Genomic DNA, 7,334 nt, shown 5'->3' with positions numbered 1-7,334 from the left:
TTCTCGTCAAATGGGATTTTTTCTGTCACAACCACGGTTCGTTCCAAAATTATAGGCTCTCTTAACTGCAGGATCAAATTCTGTATCCGTCACTACAGGCTTCAGGAGTTACATGCCATCTTCACTCTGTAAATTAACGGAAGCGATCTTAAGGAGTACAAACAAGGGGGGAAAAATAGAGAACAAAAATAGGAGACTTTCCCAGGCTGTCATTGCACAGAATTGCTACTGATTCTGACGAGTACAAAGGTTCTTTCCTAGCATTCTGACACTTCAGGTACTTTTCCAACCTGCGTGCCCTGAAGAGGGAGCAGGTGTGCTGGGAGTATTGACCGCTTCACCCCTGGCTACGACTGGAGCCTCAGGGCAGATCAGTGTTGAGCAGCTTCCTCAGTTTACCCCAGGGTACTGTAGAAATAACTTCATTTTTTTCTGTGAGCTAGGCTGTAAAAGGACAGGTTCCGAGTCTGCTAGCTGTGCCTGTGGCACTCAACCTTTCAAAGCCCGCCTGAAACCAAGAAGGAGTGAAGGCACTCGAGGGCTAGGAGACTGACGTGACCAGGCCACCCAGCGTCACCGCCCGCCCTTTGCTCGGCAGAGCAGGTGTGCCATTGTGCTCAGCCCTCCCGGGAGGGAGGCACGCAGGGTGCGGTAAGGTCATCTGGCTGCCAGAACAGATCCTAGTGTTTGGTGGGTTCATAACAGTACCGTTGGTTCTGATTCTAAATCTCCTCCAGTCGGTGGTACTGTAAAGCAGAATTTCTTAACCTTGGCACTGTTGGCATTTTGGGCCAGATAGCTCTTTGTTGTGGAGGGCTGTCCCGTGCATCGTAGGGCATTTGGAAGCAACCCTGGCCTCTCCCTGTGGGATGCCAATAGTGCTTTTCTCCCCCTCCTCCCATCCCTAGTTGTGACAAACAGCAATGTCTCTGGACATTTCCAGATGTTCCCTGGAGGGGCAAAACTGCCCTAGTTGAAGACAGCACTGCTATAAAGTAGTGAACCTGTTTTCCTATCCACACATATCCAGGCTCACTACTTGGTTGCCACACAGCATTGGATCACATAGCCCAAAAGGAAAACTGGAGGGGCAAACAGTCCCAGGCTTGCTGGAGGGGGCTGGATGATTTCTTTTCTAAATGCATCCCTTGTGCCTCTCTTCTAAATTCCAAAGAGGTTGCATGATCAATGTTCAGAGGCAAAAAGCATAAGATATCTTTAATGGACTTTTTAAAATAAAATTTTGTACCTCAAATGTAAGCCATGTGTTTGTATAAATGAAACAGTTTGAGATTCTCCACTGTGACTTTACCACATGGGTTGGCATTTCCTTTTCACCCCTGCTATTGGCAGGAGAGGGGAAGCTGCTGATAAAAGAGGAGCTTCTTGACATTGCATTTTGACTTTCAAGATGAAAAACCCACTGATCCGAGAGCCTGCGGCACTGCCGTCCTTCACACCTGGCTCAGAGGCCCTTCCTTCGGCCTCCACTCTCTAAAAACTGGGGTGAAAAGGGCCAAATTTATACCTGAGGAGTTTCAATACAAGGCCCAAGCACCACAAAAACACTAGTCTTGGGCAGAAACCAATTAAATGAGACGACATAGACTACAACGTGAGAAATAAGACTATTCATCTTGGCTCCGAGAAAGGTATTCAGACCCTAAGGTTGACACTGCTAAGTCAGACCCACTTCCAGGTCACGCATCGTGCTGAGGAGAGTCTCCACTTGATGCTATGGTCATGACCTTTGCTTTGGGTCCATAATACGAAGTTAGATCTTCAGCAACAAGGAGTTATTTCTCACAAAACATTTTAAATAGTATTTTGATGTACATTTTAATGTGTGGTGTTTATTTTTTTTAAGTTTTTCTAATTACTGTAGTCATGTAAATAGAACTAGGTCTTTATATGGTCAAGGTTTTAGAAGCATCTGATTACAAGGAAATCACTGAAGGATTAGTTCTATGGTATAATCCAGGTACAGGGTTCTGAAATCAAGCAGGCTTAAATTCCCCTCTGCCGCTCTGGCTGTGTACCTGGGGCCTGCTTCCTAACTTAGCCTCAGTTTCCTCATCTATAAATAGGGCAGTAGTGCATAAGGTTGATGTGAGGATTAAAAGAATGCATCACAAGGTGCCTGGCACAAAAATAGTAGTTATTTTTTAAATTAATTTTTATTGGAGCATAGTTGGTTGACAATGTTGTATTAGTTTCAGGTGTACAGCGAAGTGAATCAGTTATACATACATCCACTCTTTTTAAGATTCCTTTCCCAAAGGCCATTATGGAGTATTGAGTAGAGTTCCCTGTGCTATACAGCAGGTCCTTATTATCTGTTTTGCATATAGTAGTGTGTGTATGTCAATCCCAATCTCCCGGTTTATCCTCCCCCCCGTGTCCCCCGGTAACCGTAAGACTGTTCTCTACACCTGTGACTCTAACGAATAGTAGTTATTTTTTAAACCGCACAGTAGTGCTATACACACAGAGCTACTTCTCAAGTGTGTACTTAAAAATGGTTACACCAATAGGCTAAACCTCAGCACTACCATTTTTGCTGACCAGTAGGATAACTGGTGTTAAAATTGTACAATTATTTTTAACCCTGATCATCTCTGACAAGAGATCCCAATCAACATTTCAGGAAAACATAAGAAAAGGTCGACCCCCACCCAAGATTCTGAACGTCAAACAATAGTAGCTGGAGTATTACATATCTCTCTTTCTTTCTATGCAGGAAATTGATGTGATAGCTGTATGTTGAAAGAACATAAATATTTTAGCGTAACCCGTATTTAAGCCAAACCTGCCTTTACTGCTCAAGAAACTCCAGTGGGCCAGTGAGGACACTGCAGGTAACAGAACTTTGCATGGCTGTGACACGTGGAAGCACTGTGCCTGCAGGACTATCACAGTGGAAGGGGGTCTGGGAGGAGAAATAACGTAACGTGCAAGGAAGCGGTAGGAATCTCCAATCCCAGCCAAGGCTAAGCAACAGCCACGAACGTGCCAGGTATTTTCAGTTCAGGTAGGGCAGGAGAGTAGCCAGAATTAAAGGGTAGTTGTTGTTTTCCCCTACTGAATCTTCGACTGCAGATGTTTATAACCTTTAAAGCTTGAATTGGTCTGAAGAAGAAAAAGCAGTCAATAGTGGTGAAATACACATAAAATTTGCCATCTTAACCATCTTTATGTGCACAGCCTGTAACCTGCTGAGATCCCGGGCCTGGTGCTCTGCCCACCGAGGCCCCCTCCAGCCGCGCGGGTCCTGAGGGAGTGGGAGGGAGGGAAGGGGGAGCACAAGTAAAGGCCTGACCTCCGACCCGGCACCCCTGGGGGCGGCTGGGGGAGGGGAGGAGTTCCTACACCCAGCGGGGCCCACCCACGGTTAGGGGTCCAGCAGCGAAGACGGGGGAGACATGGGGGAGATGATGGGGGGACACGAAGGAACGGGAGGGAACGCGGCCAGCGCTTTCCCTGTCCACTTAGGCCCCGGGGAGCCTGTTGGGCTCCCGGGCCTAATCCTCTGCCCTCGGAGCCTCCCTCCTGCCCCGCAGAGCCAAGCCCCCCCCCCACCGCCCCCTCCCAACCTCTACACTTCGAGACCCCATCCAAAGTGCTGGGCCTAAACCCCACCCGCACACCCTCACCCAGGGCCTTACCTCCAAACCCCGGAACTCCGCCCTCCAGAGACCCTCCCTTCCACAAGCTGCCTCTCCCCTTCTGCGCAGGTCCTAAGCAGAAGCCCTGCCCCATGCTTGCACGTCGCCCCGCCTAGGCCCCACCCCACGCTTAAACGGCACCGCCCCCACACCCCCCTAGGTCCCGCCCCACCCTAAACCCCGCCCCTGCCTAAGTTCCACCCCACCACCTAAACTCCACCCCCATAGCCAAGGCTTTTTTTTCTTTTTCGTTTTTCCTCTTTTCGATTGGAGCTCGGTTTTACCGTGTTGATTCATCGTTGTTAATTCTTTTATATTTTTATTTTTCCTAATACTTCTATTTTTCTAATTTTATTTTATTCTTTATACTTCATTATTGTTCTCTCCTTTTGGCTTGTTCCCTGACCCCCATTTTTTTTCTTTTTTCTGTTGTGGCTTTATTTTACCTTGTTGTGGTTGTTTCAATTATAGCTTTATTTTTCCTAATATATATATTTTAAAAATTTATTTATTTTTATTTTTGGCTGCATTGGGTCTTTGTTGCTGCACATGGGCTTTCTCTAGTTGTGGCAAGCGGGGGCTACTCTTCATTGTGCTGTGTGGGCCTCTCATTGCGGTGGTTCTCTTGTTGCAGAGCACGGGCTCTAGGCACGTGGGCTTCAGTAGTTGTGCCTTGTGGGCTCTAGAGAACAGGCTCAGTAGTTGTGGCACATGGTCTCAGTAGTTGTGGCTCATGAGCTCTAGAGCACAGGCTCAGTAGTTGTGTCTTACGGGCTTAGTTGCTCCACAGCATGTGGGATCTTCCCAGACCAGGGCTCGAACCCACGTCCCCTGCATTGGCACGTGGATTCTTAACCACTGCGCCACCAGGGAAGCCCCCCTAACATATTTTTTTATCTTTCTAATTTTATTTTGTTTTTTATTCTTTGACATTGTACTGCTCTTTTTTTTTTTTTTTCCTATCTTTTTTTTTTTTTTTTAACTGCACCACGAAGCTTGCAGGATCTTGATTCCCAGGCTGGAGGTTGGGCCCAACCTCCTGTGGTGGGAGCTCCAAGTCCAAACCGCTGGACTAACAGAGAACCTCAGACCCCAGGGAATATTAATCAGAGTGAGACCTGCCGGAGGTCCTCATCTCAGCACCAAGACCCGGCTCTATCCAACTGCCTGCAAACTCCAGTGCTGGACCTCTCAGGCCAAACAACCAGTAAGACTGGAATACAGCACCACCCATCAAAAAAAACAAAAATGAAACGACAAAAAAATATGTCACAAAGGAGCAAGGTAAAAACTTACAAGACCAAATAAATGAAGATGAAACAGGCAACCTACCTGAAAAAGAATTCAGAGTAATGATAGTAAAGATGATCCAAAATCTCAGAAACAGAATGCAGAAAATACAAGAAACATTTAACAAAGATCTAGAAGAACTAAAGAGCAAACAGGGCTTCCCTGGTGGCGCAGTGGTTGAGAGTCCGCCTGCCGATGCGGGGGACATGGGTTCGTGCCCCGGTCCGGGAGGATCCCACATGCCGCGGAGCGGCTGGGCCGCTGAGCCTGCGCGTCCGGAGCCTGTGCTCTGCAACGGGAGAGGCCACAACAGTGAGAGGCCCGCGTACCGCAAAAATAAATAAATAAATAAATAGCAAACAAACAGTGATGAACAACACAAAAACTGAAATTAAAAATACTCTAGAAGGAATCAATAGCAGAATAACTGAGGCAGAAGAACGGGTAAGTGAGCTGGAAGATAAAATGGTGGAAATAACTGCCAGGGAGCAGAATAAAGAAAAAAGAATGAAAAGAACTGAGGACAGACCCAGAGACCTCTGGGAAAACATCAAACGCACCAACATTCGAATTATAGGAGTCCCAGAAGAAGAAGAGAAAAAGAAAGGGTCTGAGAAGATATTTGAAGAGACTATAGTTGAAAACTTCCCTAACATGGGAAAGGAAATAGTCAAGTCCAGGAAGCACAGAGAGTCCCATACAGGATAAACCCAAAGAGAAACATGCCTAGACACATAATAATCAAACTATCAAAAATTAAATACAAAGAAAAAATATTAAAAGCAGCAAAGGAAAAGTAGCAAATAACATACAAGGGAATCCCCATAAGGTTAACAGCTGATCTTTCAGCAGAAACTCTGCAAGCCAGAAGGTAGTGGCAGGACATATTTAAAGTGATGAAAGGGAAAAACCTACAACCAAGATTACTCTACCCAGCAAGGATCTAGTTCAGATTTGATAGAGAAATTAAAACCTTTATACAGGTAAGCAAAAGTTAAGAGAATTCAGCACCACCAAACCAGCTTTACAACAAATGCTAAAGGAACTTCTCTAGGCAGGAAACACAAGAGAAGGAAAAGACCTACAATAACAAACCCAAAACAATTAAGAAAATGGTAATAGGAACATACCTATCATTAATTACCTTAAATGTAAATGGATTAAATGCTCCAACCAAAAGACGTAGACTGGCTGAATGGATACAAAAACAAGACCCATATATATGCTGTCTACAAGAGACCCACTTCAGACCTAGGGACACATACAGACTGAAAGTGAGGGGATGGAAAAAGATATTCCACGCAAAAATGAAAATCAAAAGAAAGCTGGAGTAGCAATTCTTATATCAGACAAAACAGACTTTAAAACAAAGGCTATTACAAGAGACAAAGAAGGACACTACATAATGATCAAGGGATCGATCCAAGAAGAAGATATAGCAATTGTAAATATTTATGCACTCAACATAGGAGCACCTCAATACATAAGGCAAATGCTAACAGCCATAAAAGGGGAAATTGTCGGTGGGAATGTAAATTGATACAGCCACTATGGAGAACAGTATGGATGTTCCTTAAAAAACTAAAAAATAGAACTACCATACGACCCAGCAATCCCGCTACTGGGCATATATCCAGAGAAAACCCTAATTCAAAAAAGAGTCATGTACCACAATGTAAATAGAGCTGTTCATTGCAGCTCTATTTACAACAGCCAGGACGTGGAAGCAACCAAAGTGTCCATCAACAGATGAGTGGATAAAGGATAAAGAGGATAAGATAAAGGATAGGGGATAAAGGACAGAGGATAAAGATGTGGCACATACATACCGTGGAATATTACTCAGCCATAAAAAAACGAAATTGAGTTATTTGTAGTGAGGTGGATGGACCTAGAGTCTGTCATACAGAGTGAAGTAAGTCAGAAAAACAAATGCTGTATGCTAACGCATATACATGGAATCTAAAAAAAAAATGGTTCTGATGAACCTAGGGGCAGGACGGGAATAAAGACGCAGACCTACTAGAGAACAGACTTGAGGATACGGGGAGGGGGAAGGATACGCTGAGATGAAGTGAGAGAGTGGCATGGACATATATACACTACCAAATGTAAAACAGATAGCTAGTGGGAAGCAGCCGCATAGCACAAGGAGATCAGCTCGGTGCTTTGTGACCACCTAGAGGGGTGGGATAGGGAGGGTGGGAGGGAGGGAGACACAAGAGGGAAGAGATATGGGAACATATGTATATGTATAACAGATTCACCTCGTGATAAAGCAGAAACTAACACACCATTGTAAAGCAATTATACTCCAGTAAAGATGTTAAAAAAAAAAAAGGTACAGCCTGTGGCGTTAAGGACATTCACATCGTTGTG

The sequence above is a fragment of the Phocoena phocoena genome, chromosome 10, assembly GCF_963924675.1.
Source record: "Phocoena phocoena chromosome 10, mPhoPho1.1, whole genome shotgun sequence".
Classification (NCBI taxonomy): Eukaryota; Metazoa; Chordata; class Mammalia; order Artiodactyla; family Phocoenidae; genus Phocoena; species Phocoena phocoena.
The sequence above is the reverse complement of the archived record's forward strand: the minus strand, read 5'-3'. Positions refer to the sequence as shown.